This window comes from Squalius cephalus (genome assembly GCF_949319135.1).
Source record: "Squalius cephalus genome assembly, chromosome: 3".
NCBI lineage: Eukaryota > Metazoa > Chordata > Actinopteri > Cypriniformes > Leuciscidae > Squalius > Squalius cephalus.
In genome coordinates, this window is record NC_137124.1 from 48876055 (window position 1) to 48890955 (window position 14901).

General features: G+C 36.6%; 1 protein-coding gene and 1 long non-coding RNA gene across 2 annotated transcripts in view; one reads left to right on the top strand and one right to left on the bottom strand.

Moving 5' to 3' along the window:
• The window catches only part of LOC307155625, an 821100-nt gene that overhangs the window by 166468 nt on the left and 639731 nt on the right, over positions 1 to 14901 (top strand). The window lies entirely within an intron of this gene.
• Positions 1 to 14901, bottom strand: part of pea15 (proliferation and apoptosis adaptor protein 15) — a 56917-nt gene that overhangs the window by 41299 nt on the left and 717 nt on the right. The window lies entirely within an intron of this gene.

The following is a 14901-nucleotide window of genomic DNA, read 5'->3' on the forward strand; positions in this document are numbered from 1 at the left end:
TGTTTTGTCATTTTTATTAGTTTTTTTTTTAATCTTTATATAGATTTTTATATAGACTTTATATAGCACAACAAAGTACATAACTATAATAACTAGTGTAAACAGCTTCTAGATATTGCATCGTGATGCGACACGTCAACGGTCGCGTCCGGTGTACACGTTGTAAGTATTTGTGTGGTCCTGGTAAATCATACGTTCTGGGGACCATGTCCCCACAACTATAGTAATACTAGTATTTACAAGGACCAGGACATTTTTTGGTCCCCATGAGGAAAACAGCTTATAGATTATACAGAATGATGTTTTTTGAAAAGGCAGTAAGGTTTTATGTGAGGGCTGTGTTTAGGGGTAGGGTTAGAGGATAGAATATACAGTTGGTACAGTATAAAGATCATTAAATCATTATGTCTATGGAAAGTAGCCATAAAACACAGAAACCCAAAATGTGTGTGTGTGTGTGTGTGTGTGTGTGCGTGTGGATTGGGGCCCTGTGGAGGGGTGTTAAGAGTTTAGTCACGGAGAGGAGACAAAACACATGTGAAGAAACTGCCCAGACACACATAGGATCCTCACACTCTGTGCATAGACAGCCTCTGTCTGTGTCTGTGTGTGTGTGTGTGCGTGTGTGTGTGTGTGTGATGGTACTGATAGGCTGTTCTAAAAGGACAGACAGTGAGTTCAAATGTGTGTGTGTCAGACAAAAGGAAAACAAATGACTTGCAGTTGCAGATTTTATACCGTGAATTATGTGACACATTCATGTGATCTCTGTAACTACGAGTTTACAACATACAACATTGAGACTTCTCTCAAAAGTGATTATTCTTATAAAAACAAAAATGTCAGATTTGAACAGTTAAATTTATTTATTTTATCTGAACCAATACTGCACTTGTCTGATTTTTTTCGAGTGAACAGTCATAACAAATATTATCTCTTATTCTCAGTTAAATGCTGGAGAGAGCACATGCTTCACTTTTTTTATTAAATTTGTATGATGTAATTCAAATGAAGCCTAACCCCTGCAACAGACTTACTGAATTTCATAATCAATGTCTGGAGGGGCGAAATATTCATACAGGAGGGAGTAAACATAACCTCAACCACTGCTTCACTCATTTTTTAATCAAGCAAATTCTCCTTTATTCCCAGATTGACCCTTTAGAACCTGAAGCTAAAAAGGTCTGCAAGTATGCAAGCATATACACGCACGGACACATATACACATACACACACCACATGCGAAAGAGTCTCCCTCAGCCTCCTCCCATATCTCATGAAATATCATCCCAATCGCATCTTGTGCTGTGTAATCCTTCTTCGCCATGTTATTGTTCATTTCTTTTATTATTTTATGCAAAGCAAGACTCTCTAACCTGCCATGCTCCGTATCTCTCTGTTCAAATCTTTCCTTTCCACTTTACCAAAAAGCTGCCATCATTTGCTGACGGAAAGCAAGAAATTACCATAAATCACATGCTGTCTACTGGAACAATTCAAATTGTTTTAATAGTGCAAACGGTTGAAGTTAAGGTAACATGAATACAGCTTGGTCTGATATGTCTGCGACAACACAGTTGGTTTAATAGAGTTAATGCAGACCTCCCCCCACTGAATCACTGACTACTGATGGTGGGGCAGGTTTTTCTTCAGTACATGTCAAAAGAAGAAGAAAACACCTCGGAAATGCCAGGTATGGTTTACTTGTATTTACAGTCAAACAGGAACTGTTTCCAGGAATGGCACAAAGGTGTGTGACAGTTAAAGTATCCATATTTAGATCAGTGTGCTAAATAATGTGTGTGGCAAGCAGGGCGGGGGCCGAGAGCAGTGAGAGAAAGGCGCGAAGACGGTGGCATGATTGATAAGGAGCATCACCTGTGCGCTGCACCGGTCTTGAATCTCTCAAGAAGGAGCTTTGGAAGCATAAAAGGGGGAGCGACAGAAGTAAAGGATGAGATAGGACCAGGCCTGGACATTTATGTTATGTTTTGGTTTATGTGTGTGCAGCAGTCACAGATCATTACGTTAACCGGCTCCTCATTTGTGGGGGTAAGGGAGGAAGCCGACTTACTCAGCACATCTGTCTCGACTCCCATCACGTCTAGTTCCTGAGAACTAGACCGGGCCATTAACATGCTCTCTGCCAGAGCGGAAGAACCCTCCAAGCGGGCTTCCGGGTCTGGCATGAGAGCTAAGAAGCAAACAAGTAATGCCAGAGAAAACCATCTCAAGCTCATCTGCTAACTCTATCATAATGATCATACCCCATGATCATAATCATCGGGGTGCCTCGGCAGCCACAGGACCCTATCCGAAGGGCGCAGACACCTGGCTCACATACCCCTTGAAAAATTCCAGGTGGAAGCGGAGCTTGCTCACTGTAAAGCGGTCACAATGAGAGCAACCAGCTTTGATATGGCGGCACATACTTCCTGATTGCTTTGCTAGACATATTTTTTACTCCTACTGTAGCTACAAACAAACAGAAAGTTTACACACTCAGCTTTACACACAAATGGCTTCCTTAAAGGTGCACTAAGCGATGTCACACGTTGTTTAAGCTGAAACATTTTTGGTCACATATAGCAAACATCTCACTATCCGCTAGCTGCCTGTCCCCTGAACACACTGTAAAAAAACGCGGTCTCTGTAGAAAGCCCAGGCTCCACAAACAGCAGCAAAAACAAACTGGGCCAACCTGCACCACGAAACATAACAAACAGTGTTCCAGCCAATAACCGACAAGAATGATTTGGGGGTGGGGGTGGGGGTTGGTGCATGTGCACATGAAGGGGGGTGTGGAGAGTGGAGGAGAGAGAAGCATGAAGAGGGAAGTTAGCTAGAGGAGAGATGTCCTAGACAACGACAACTAACGTTAGAATTATATTCTCTTGAATTTTGATATGGCCGACACAACGTTCCGATGAACAAATAGCAAAGAAGAGGAAAAATGAGAAGGACCTCGGAACGCGCAAAGTCCCGAATTTACATCGGAAAAGCCTGTTTCAGGAAGCACGGAAGGGAGGGGGAGGGGACGGGATGAGGAGGAGGGAGGGTAGAGCTAGCCTCCATTTTGTTTGACAATACTTCGAACGTCAACAAGAAGTGACGTCACCCAACATAGCTTAGAGCACCTTTAAGACAAAGCTCATGATGTCACCTGACAACAGTAGCCAATTAAGATTGGAATATATTTTACATATAATTTGGCATTATTACAAAAAGCACTTAAGTGTGTTAAGAATGAAGTATTCATTAATAATTAAATCTTTAAATATTACTATCTTTATGTACACTTAAGTTGCCTTTTATTTCATGGATAAAAATAAAAAAAATATCAAAAAATATACTTTTAATATTTGAAGTACACAAGTGCACATTTAATAGAATTAAGCACTCTTCTCTTGTTTTTTTTGTTTTTGTTTTTTTTTTACAGGCAAACATCAGTTACATTGCCAGAAAAACCTAGCTTAGATCACAGGCATCAGCTCATTCAAAGCTCTGCTTCTGATGAGTCATCGAACAGATGTCTTCTTTATTTTCCACATTTTATTTTAAGAAAAGTAAATTGTGGCAGCTGGGTTTCATAAGGAAAGCAGAAATAAATAAACTTACCGTATATCCTTAGCTGCGGTTGTTTAATGAATGTCATTACTTATGTCTTGTGTTATTTTGTGAAGTATAAATGGCTCGAATTCATCAAGCCATTTCTGTCCATGTGACAGAGAGAGATACGGCATATTTGAGGAGAAAGCTTTTACTTCATTAACACTGAAAATATCACTGCCTCAGGGAGAACAAGACAGACGTTCGCTCGATGTGTATGGGAGAGAGAAAGAGAGTTCAAAAGACAAAGAAATGAGAAACTAGTGCCAGTGAATGTGTGTGTGCAGCAATTACACACCCTGGGTTATAAAGAGACTAAATAAGAGCACATTTGCATCTCCGTTCAGACAGTGAGATCATCTCATCTCAGGTATCCAGTAAGCACACAAATAACATGTTACTTCAACAGAAGTAGGAATGGTTTAAGATGGTCGACTAATTATGCAACAACCAACTAGTCGTTTAGTGGGGACTACAAAAAACACACCTAACCACACAGAATAGCTGCTCTAACAAAAAAAGTGTGCTTAATTGTATTGCATGTGAAGTTGCTTAAGTTCAAATCTTAAAAGTATATTTTAAAAACTACATTTGCAGATTATATAATATTAATGAAATAAAATACCATTTAAGTGCACTTCAAATGGATAGTTCACCCAAAAAATGAAATTTTGTGTTAAGCAGAAGAAAGAAATCAATACAGGTTTGGAACAACTTGAGGGTGAGTAAATAATTTTCATTTTTGGGTGAACTATCCCTTTAAAGAGAGCATACTTTCATGACTATGTTTATTACTTTTAAAAGTGCACTTTGTAATAGTCAAATTAAAAGCTTTACTTCAACATACATTTTAATTCATAATGTTTTAATTATCTTTGCTTTACAGAAGTAGCCTACACTTTTGAAGTATTCCATCAAGATGATTCTTAATCCTCTGTTTTCTTCTTAACATCTATTTTAAAAACTACAATATTTTCTTTCTACAGAGGGTGAACATATCCCCAATAGTATTCTATCAAAAACAATCGGACCGCATTGATATAGTTTTATCCAATTTCCTGAACATCTGCTACCAGCTTTAGCCTGTTAGCATCTCTAGCATGTTCCTGGCTTCCATGTGTCTTGTTTACACTTTTCTCACTCAGAAAATTACTGTTTATCTGTTCTAATGGCAAATATATCAGATGTTTTGGATATATCGGACCAGCAGCAGAAGGCGCGAGCCAGGCCCCGGGCGAGGACCTCTCCCCCCTTCAAGATTTTTGAAAATAATTTATTTGTAAAGACACAGTTAACACAGCACTGTAATAAAAACTGCCCTTAACTGCCCTCAACAATACCAGACAAGGAGTACAGGTGAGGGAACAACTTAAGCTGTGTTTACACTTGGCATTTACATGCAATCACCGTGATCTGATCAAGCAGATCAGGACACGGTGCGTTTACACCTGTCCACATCAAGTGGCGTCTGCATCTGGATAACAGATGGGATCTCGCATTCCCGTAAAAAAAAAAAAAAAAAAATTAAAATAAAAAAAGGATGGCTCCGGTGCAAAGTCATTTCAGTATATTTTCGAAGTACTTCGCACTCGACTGTATGGCAAAAAAACAAAACAAATAACACACAGCTCTCAGTTCCGGAGAGAGGAGGGGGAATAATGACAGTGGGCGGGGATTGTGTGGCGTCCACCTGTGAATGCAGACACGATGGTTGGATTGCGTTTACATTACACTGAGTTCCGATTACAATGCGTCCTCGACTACCTCCAAACCTGGACACGCTGATCGCATGTTAATGCCAAGTGTAAACGCAGCCTTAGAGAACCCAAACGAGGATAATTGATCACACACAGCTGACACATATGAACTAATGATAACGGTAACCAAGGAGACAAACGAGTGGCGGGAATCTGAACAAAGAAGACGCATGACAACAAACAAAGACATGTTAAGTACTTGATTAGTGTACAATTATTCAGTATTACATTTAAAGTTATATTTTACATCATTACATGTACAAAATAGAAATGACATAAGTATATTTTAGTTTGCCATAAATGTTTGTCAGTATTTATTATTATTATTATTATACATACATTCACTTTGTTTTATTGAAGGCAGTGTGCAGTAACTACTGTGCTATAGTGTGCAAGCATTTCATTCCAGATAGTCATAATCTTTTAAACTTTCAGACAAAGACAAAGAAAGACAAATTTGCTCATTGTCTATTTTCACTCATCTCTGGTGTTTCTCCAGTCTGGGCCATCATCTTCTGTTCATTTCTCAATCTCCTTCTCTCTCTGTCCCTCCTCCACACTGTCAGCAGATATTTTGGAGGCTGTTGCAGAGTTTCGCTGTATTCTCACACAAACTCCCACACACTCCCGCACACATACAGAAGTCAATTTTATTATTGATTTTGTTCCTCATTAGGATGCTGCTGCATTTTATCTGATGGTACATATTGTGTCTTCAGCCAATTACACCTACCCGCGGCATACAAAGTTAAACTTACACACAAAGTCACAGCTTCGCAGAAACCGCAAATAGTGATGAAATAGGCACTGGGAGCTAAAATTCAACTTTGCCAAACTCTGGCTGCACACAACAATATTTGCTCATGAGTTGGTTATATGACTAAGATTTTAAGTTTTAATAACAAATTAATCACATTTAGAATTAAGACCAGAATTTCCATACGATTTGTATTCCTAAAATCAAAGCTAAAATTCTATATCATTTAATATCACATATAAAGCATTGTACCACAGTACTATGGTATCTAACTAAGCCAAATCTGGAGTTTTTTTAAAAAAAAAAACTTTGTGCAATACATTTTGGAGCTAGATAGTACAATGTGTAAACACATTTTGATGTTGGCCTGAGAACAGTGTAAATGTTTAAAGTTTTAAAAGATAGATAAGCAGACAGAAACGTAAGTTGTGATGGTCTTCCCTAATGTGACGTTTATCCGAAGTGAAATGGTTTCTGGAACAAGAACAAATGTAGGGCGGGGCTTGATTTTGTCAAAGGGGATTTGATTGGATGGTTGTGGTTTGCTATCGGACAGGTTGTCCCACCCTCACACCAGTAAACACGTCATCAGAGAAAACGAGATATTGTTGCAAGAGGAAGGGGAAGTCATTTTGATTAAATATTATGAGGCATATGAATTAAACAATTATGTATATAATAAGTACGTACACAGATGATAAATCATGTATAATAAATACTGCAATATTATTCCATAAAAAAATAAGAATTGTGCATTTTGATTTCATGGTGACTTTAAATGAAAGAACAGTATGTTGGCTTTCTCATGACATGCATGATGCATCTCCAACTGTTTTTGTGTTTCAGAGTAATTCTGCCAATATGAAGTGTAAAATCTGAATGATTTCAGGCCAGATCCTGTAGAGGACACTACTGTGTGTCCTGATGGCTCTCTCTCTCTGACTCAGTGCCACACAGGGGATTGTGGTTAATGTAGTTTGAGTGGGAGTCGTGTGCCGTTCGGTCAGATGGTTTGTAGGCTGTCAGTTTCACACAGCTCAGGGTTCGTGCTGAGATATCAGATAGCGAGATGTCATACTGCTTTATAGGTTAGACAGTTTAGAGTGCATGTCAGAGCAGTGACAGTTATTACACATAACCATGAATTATTTTAATCTACAAACACTTACAGCAAAGGATGACACACCTACACAAACAATATGAATGTGTCATTCATAATCTTCTAGTTCATTTTTGCATGAGTTTTATTTTGTTTCACTGTCCATCAAAGGCTTTCATTTGTATTAGGAGTGTAAATTTGCTCTGACAACTATTACCATATTATTATTCACCATTCTTCACTTTGGCTCACAATTAAGACTATTCTTTTATGATTTATTTTTTATTTAATACTTAAAAATAAGGTTTCATTTGTTAACATCACTAATATTAGTTAACATTAACTTATTTTTATTTATAAAGCACATTTAAAAAAAATAAAAAGTTAAAAACAAGGGTTGACCAAAGTGCTGTACAAACATCAGAGCATAGAAGACAAATAAATTTGAAAAATATTTTCATAGTTAACAATGAAAAATACTTATACGGCATCTATTAATCTTGGTCAAAAGTATACAACATTTATTACATTTTAAAAAACAAAAACAAATGTTGTTTCTGTTAACATTAGTAAACTAACATGAACAATGAACAATTAGATTTTTACTAACTAACGTTAGCAAAGATTAATAAATGCTTTAAAAAATGTATTGCTCATTGTTATTTCATGTAGATCGGTATCTTTAGTAACACTCATTCCCAGTCAGGATTAACATGGTTCTGTCCTTTCAAAAGAGATGCTGTGCCTTCAGAGTCAGACTAAAGATCAATTAATCCACACATCATCAAACATGACATCATTGAGTGTATAGGAAAGCCGTTGCTATGACAACTCCCATCCGCTTTATCTAAACCGTGTTGTGAAAATGAAATCTGCTGTGAGTTACACTAGCTAGTATCAGGTAATTTGATCAAAGCCTAAAGGGAGAATTCACACACATAAAAATGAAACAATCATGTGGAACAAAAAATTTGATATTATTTGTTTTGGTCTATACAATAGAATGTTCTTCGGGACCTCACTGAATTTCACAGTATGGCTAAAAAACAAGACATTTTGCCAAAAATACTATTTTGTTCCACAGGAGAAAGAAACTCATACAAGTATACAAGTGTGGAACGACATGTGGGTGAGTAAATGATGACTGAATTTTTATTTCTGGCTGAAATATCAATTTTATAATTATTCTTTGATTAAGAGTAGCTTGTTAAAAAACCTATTACTTTATCCATTTGTTCAATTGCATATTTTGTATTAAAATTTCTGTGTTACTTTAGTATCAATGAGAATCTACTAGTTTTATTTTAATATTTCAAATCTTCAAAATGTAATATTTTCAAATTTTTAGTTTTTAGTATTTTACTACATTAAGCATTGACTAAATGAAATGTTGCTTTGGCAACTAGTTGATTTTATTTCAAGTAACATTTTTTTGTTTGTTTGTTTGTTTGTTTGATAGTTTTATTCTTATTATTATTATTATTGTTGTTGTTGTTGTTGTGTTATAGGCTTAGTTTTAGTTAATAGCCCTGTAAATCTTTTGACAATCTAATCGATCAGGGAAGAGAAAATTACCTGAATTTCAAAAGCTTTTGTGAAATAAAACTCCCAGAACACTGTATTCAGTGATCAGTGCACCATACTTTGTAAACTAACAAATGAAAGTTCAGTTTAAAGTATTCTGTAAACGATTTTATCAGAAATATTGGTTCAGTTTTCTGTAAATTAACAAATGGAAAGATTAGCTCACAGTGTGCTGTAAACAGGTTACATTACATTGCCATTACTTAATAACTCCCACTTCAACACCCACCATCACTCAAACACAAACACACATACTGTGCTTCGGTCCTTGGCAGATGCTTTCAGTACCACCACAATTTGAGTGCAGAAGTCTGAACTGAATCAGGTCTTATCAAATCCAATTATTCCCAGCGAGACATTTCATTTGGCTGAAGAGGGAGAGAATTATGAGGGTGCTGTGTGCATGTGTTTGTGAGTGTGTAACTGCGAGCATCTCAGTATGTGAATGTGAGAGAAATTGCAGAGGGCAGATTGGTTGGCCACTCAGCAACCGTTAGTCCACGGATTTTTGTTATTTTTTATCCTTTGATGTGTTTGCAGTCTGAACAACTTCCTAAAGATGTTCTACAGCGCACATTTACAGTACAATAGCTATGTTTCATCAGAAGTTAGAATTTAACTTGTGCGTAAAAAAATGGAATATTGCATAAAACATTTGTGAATAAAGCACCGTTTCCATATTCATAAGAAAAAAAAAATCACTTCCTGGGGGAACTGGCATAAATATCTGTAATAAAAATGGATGTTGCTGCAAATATGGGAAGAAACTTTCTCTTTTTTCCTCCATCATAAATGAGTTGCGGCTCAGAGCACGCAGACGAAACCCAATAAAAGCTTTCAGGTTATATTACCTGAAAATGCCTGGTGTTTGGGGACGCAATCATGTGAGACGGTTCTGGGAGGGAGTTAAACCAATTCATTTTGATGACAGACTTTGGTTCGGGCATTTCAGAATGACCAAACCAACATTTGAGATGCTGTGTGATGCGATCGGTCTCCAGTTATGCAATCACATCCACCGTTGAGGTAAAGTCACACGTGTTTGCGCATCGAGGGATTTATTTGGTAAAGGTGTTTCCATCATAGTTTATGCGCATGTCTTCTTTAGATAAAAATGATTTGCCTCAAATGAGCTCCAAAGTTTTTTATGCACATTTTTCGAATGCATGCACATCTTGGTCTTTCCATCCAGTGATTCTTAATGCAATGTTAAAAAATAATAATAAAAAAAAGCATAAAAACAGATGTAAAACACATACCAGGTAAAAGCCCTGTTCAAATGGGTTTAGTTTTCAGGACGTCTTAGGAGATGAAACAGTTACCGGTTTGACGATAAACCATGATAAAAAAAAAAAAACTAAAAACTAAAAAAAACTTTTTCTGTGTATCCCTTTAAATGCAAATGAGACGGTGCTCCCATCCTGTTTCTAGAAGAGGGCAGAGTTTCAAGAGCTCTATGGCAACAAAACAGGACAATCTCACACATTGAAAATGTCAGAAACTGTCAGCAGTGTTCAGTTTGAACCGGAGTCGGACAATGATGCCTACGGAGACAGAAAATATATGCTGCATTGCGATAGAACAGGTATAGTTTAGTTTAATTATGGTTATAATTATGTCATCTTCCTATTATCCACTATTAGTATAAGCCTGTTGTAGTGGACCCTGTCCGAATGATGGCCAAAACTTTACTGATGAGCTTTATGAAGTTTATTGTACATCACACAAAAGATGAAGCGTCCGTTTTTACTCCAGAAAATCACCGTAGGAGCTGAATAAAACAGCACAAGAAGTGTATGGCAAGCCGTTTTAACATTTAATCCTTAAAACCTACTAGTATCTATTTTCATGCTACTACTTATTTTTTAGATACTAGTATCTATAGATGCTAGTGCCTATTCTTTAGATACTATACCTTTTTAAAAGATACTAGTAGTTATTCATTAGATACTAGTTCTTATTTTTTTAGAGACTGGTACTCATTCATTAGATGCTTGTACCTATTAAATAGACACTAGTACTTATTAATTAGATTCTAGTGCCTATTAAATTGGTACTAGAACTTATTTATTAGATACTAGTACTTATTCATTAGTTACTAGTCCTTATTATTAGATTCTAGTACTAGTACTTAATGGAATAGATATACTAGTGCTAGTAGAATAGTATACTAGTGCTTATTTTTAGGAACTAGTGTCTATTCGTTAGATACTAGTGCTTATTCTTTAGGTACTAGTACCTTTTTAAAGATACTAGTATTTATTTGTTAGATACTAGTTCTTATTTATCAGATACTAGTTCTTATTCCAATAGTGATTTAATTATACCTAACTTGTTAAGAAAAAATAGAACTACAGTGCTTATTTTTTAGTTACTAGTAACATTTTAGATCAAAGATATCCTTACCTTAATAGAGGCTTGCCATAAGAAATGCACATTAAAGTAGTATCCATAAACTCTCTCTCTCCCTTGCATTACCATCAACACACACAGCGAATTACACAAAAACACTAACTAAACACAACTAACAGTAAACAAAAATATTTAGGCTATGCCTTTTTAGGGGGTGCTTAATAAACGGGTTAACTTTATATTTTTATCCGTAAAAAAAACTCTACTGTAATAAACTGTATGAACTGCAATAAAATGCGTGTTCGCTCTCCCTTTCATTACTGCCGTGACCATCGCTCCAGAGACTGTAAGCTGGATCACGAACAGTTGGTACTGATCCATCCTCGAGTAGCAACTTCAACCATGTTGTCCTCAGTGACTCAGATGCCGGGAGTCTATGGAGACTCTTATGTTCGTTGGTACATTCAGCAACAGAACGTAATGTTTTTTGGCACAGACATCGTATATATCCAACAGAAAGTAAACAGAAATGGCGACTGCAGTCACTGTGGCTCACTCAGGGCGGGATCTATGCTAATAGGGCAGATCGTCACCAGTCAGGGGTGGGGCTTCCCTACACTTACGTAAGAGTAGGGGGAAATCTGAAACCACGCGTTTGGAGAGTTTGTTAATTATTTATGGGGATTATAAAAAAAAAGTATTGGGTGGATTTGTATAATTATAGGCTGGTTGTATACACACTGTAGACACACATCGGTGTTCAAACACCTTGTAACATTAATTTTGCATAATAGGTCCCCTTTAAAGACTGACTGTAAACATTTGCCAGTGTTAAGCAAAGTTAGCAACAGTCTCACAGAGGTGCAGCATATAGCGCAGATTTCGTTTTGTGTGGAAACAGGGAGGAAGGCAGTGAAGTTTTACAACCTGCTGAGGGAAATTATAGGAATGAATCTTTGAACTAATACTGTATGGATTGTGTACAGCCGTTACCAGGGCAACATTTACAGTCAGAGAGTGGATTTACCTGTCTGCTTTTTTGTTCAGATCAATGTGAAAATCTGAAGGAATTTGTTATGCACTGTTGTAAATTTTAACCTGTTGATTAAGAATAAACTAATGTTCATTCTAACAATCGAAACAATTCGGATAATAAGGTATCTAGAAATATTCATGGATCAAATAAAATATTTATAATCTTTTATCATTTTGACAGGGCTCGACATTAACGCTTGTCCGGGACAAGTGGATTTTTTGAAGGGACAAGTAAAAGAGAATTTTACTTGCCCGACCGGACAAGTAGCCTGAACGATAACTATAATGATAACTATGCTATTAACCCCTTACCCCGAAGGCATTTTTAATGATTTCACGTGATTTCAAGTGGCATATATTTAAAAGTAATGGCTTATAACAATAGATGTTGATCATGTTTGGAGGTTCTTATGTTACATTATTACAACACTGCTGAGAAAATCCCAGAAACTGTAATGCAATTTATTATTATTATTATTATTATTATTATTATTCATGCTTGACATGATGTCAACTGCATCTGGGCCAAATGTTGTGTTGATATCTCAAAGCAATCAAAAGTTATGGCATTTGGAACCATGGTAGCCTTTTTATCAAAAGTCCAAAAACCAATCTTAACAAGTGATCTGGTCAATCGGCAGATCATGATGACTAGAAATCGGTGGTCAGTATCGAGTGCAAAAATGCTGGTTGGAGCATCCATTCCACTCAGTTTAAAAAAAAAACATTGCTATAGATCAGATGTGCTGTGAACCTTTGACTATTTAAATCACTCGACAGAGGATAGATTCAGCTCGACCTTGTGAGTGAGACTGGACCGGATGTAAAATTGCACGGTCATTCTATCACTCAGGAGATTGAACAGCAGGACTAAGATTTACCAGAGAGAACAACCACAAACACACACACACACACACACACACACACACTTTTACAGTAAACCTGAAACCCCAAATGGATCTTATGTAACAGTACTCATGAGAGACTTGCATGGCACTAGAACATTCCTCATCAAATGCTTTTGTTTGCAATCCAGTGTCATTCAGTATTATGACAAAATAACATTTCCAGAATTCCAACAAAAACTGACAGGAACAAAAGCAAGTGACCGCCTTTCTAAAAACTTTAATGTGAAAGCCTACATAGAAAGTTTAATTTTGGTGAATTGAATTAACTTGGTCCTGACTCAGACTGGTATATTTCAAATTCTGAAAAGTGTTTCATAAGTTAATTTTCTTTATCAAAAATGATGGAAAAAATGGAAAACTTATAGGAGGGAAATTACATTCCTGTAGCTCAAACAATAGAGTATAGCATGAGCAATGCCAAGATCATCATGAGTTTGATTCCCATCATGAACTGATCAAATGTACAACTTGAAAGCAAGTTCACAGCTTTGGATAAAAACATCTGCCAAACGCATGTAAATGAAGACCGGACAAGAGCAAATGCCAGTTATTCCTGTCATATATCCAAGAAAAGGTAGCAAACTTTTTCTCAAAAGACCAGAGACAGCAGTGAAGATAATAAAACAGGTTGCTGCTGGACAATAAAAACAAACAAACAAACAAAAAAAAACATCTGCATACGTTAACAAAATTTAGATCAATGCTTCAACTAGTGCCTAACTGCCTAATTCAACTATTTTACCAAGTAAGTGTAAGAGAAGAAAGTGTTTCTTAACATAAGTAGCAAAATATATGGAAGACATTTTGCTTCTCCCTTGATAAGTATCTTGCTATTCCAACTATGAAAGATTATTATTATTTATTATTATTATTTTGCATTCAGATTTGTTTTTTCCCCAAGAACAGACATGCGACTTATTTTTGGGTCACAACATATGAAATCTTATGGGTAGCAATTTCCATTTGAAATGTGATATGCAAAATGACAATGCAATATGTAAAATGGAAATGTATTTCTGTATTTAAGAATTTAAATTCTTTTAAATTCTGTATTCATTTTCCATACCAAATGTGCAACTGAAGACTGCCAGGACCGGAAGAAAACACTATAGCTGGGGTTTGGCTTGTTGTTGGTCTAAAGTTTCTGTTAAACAAGGTTTCCAGCATCTTTGGCTAGCAAACAATCCTAGCCTGAAAAGCTCTGCACACACACACACACACACACACACACACACACAAAAGGACAATGAGGGAAGTGTATTTCTGCTGAGCTGCCTCCTTCCCTTACCACAGGCAAAACACAAATCAATATATGAGATAGGAGAGCAGAAACCATTCTCCAGGTGCAGGAAACGCACACACCTGTGCGACTGCCAGATAATGCATCTCTGGTCATGCACTTGCACACTTGGATCTGGTTTAATTTTGTTCAAGCGAGAAGAAAAAAACGGGCTGTGAAAGGAACAGGGAAGCACTAGACTCCAAGAGGAAGAGAGTTTTTGTCATGACTGAGGTTGCATTATGAGTTAGTCCAGACTGCTCCCACAGCAGTTTTACTGCGCTCCTTAAGCTAATAAAAACCAAAAGTGTTCAGTGACTGCCAGATTTTGTTAGTGAAAATAATAAAGGTACGGTGGTTAATGCAGACAATCTACAGGAATTCCAATTAATTCCCGAAATTGTAATCACTTATACATTATGCAAGCCCATGGCTGAATAAAAAAAAGAAAAGAAAACATTTATTTAAAAATCAGGAATTGAGTCATTATTCTAAAACAATAGGAAGGCTTTCGGATTCTG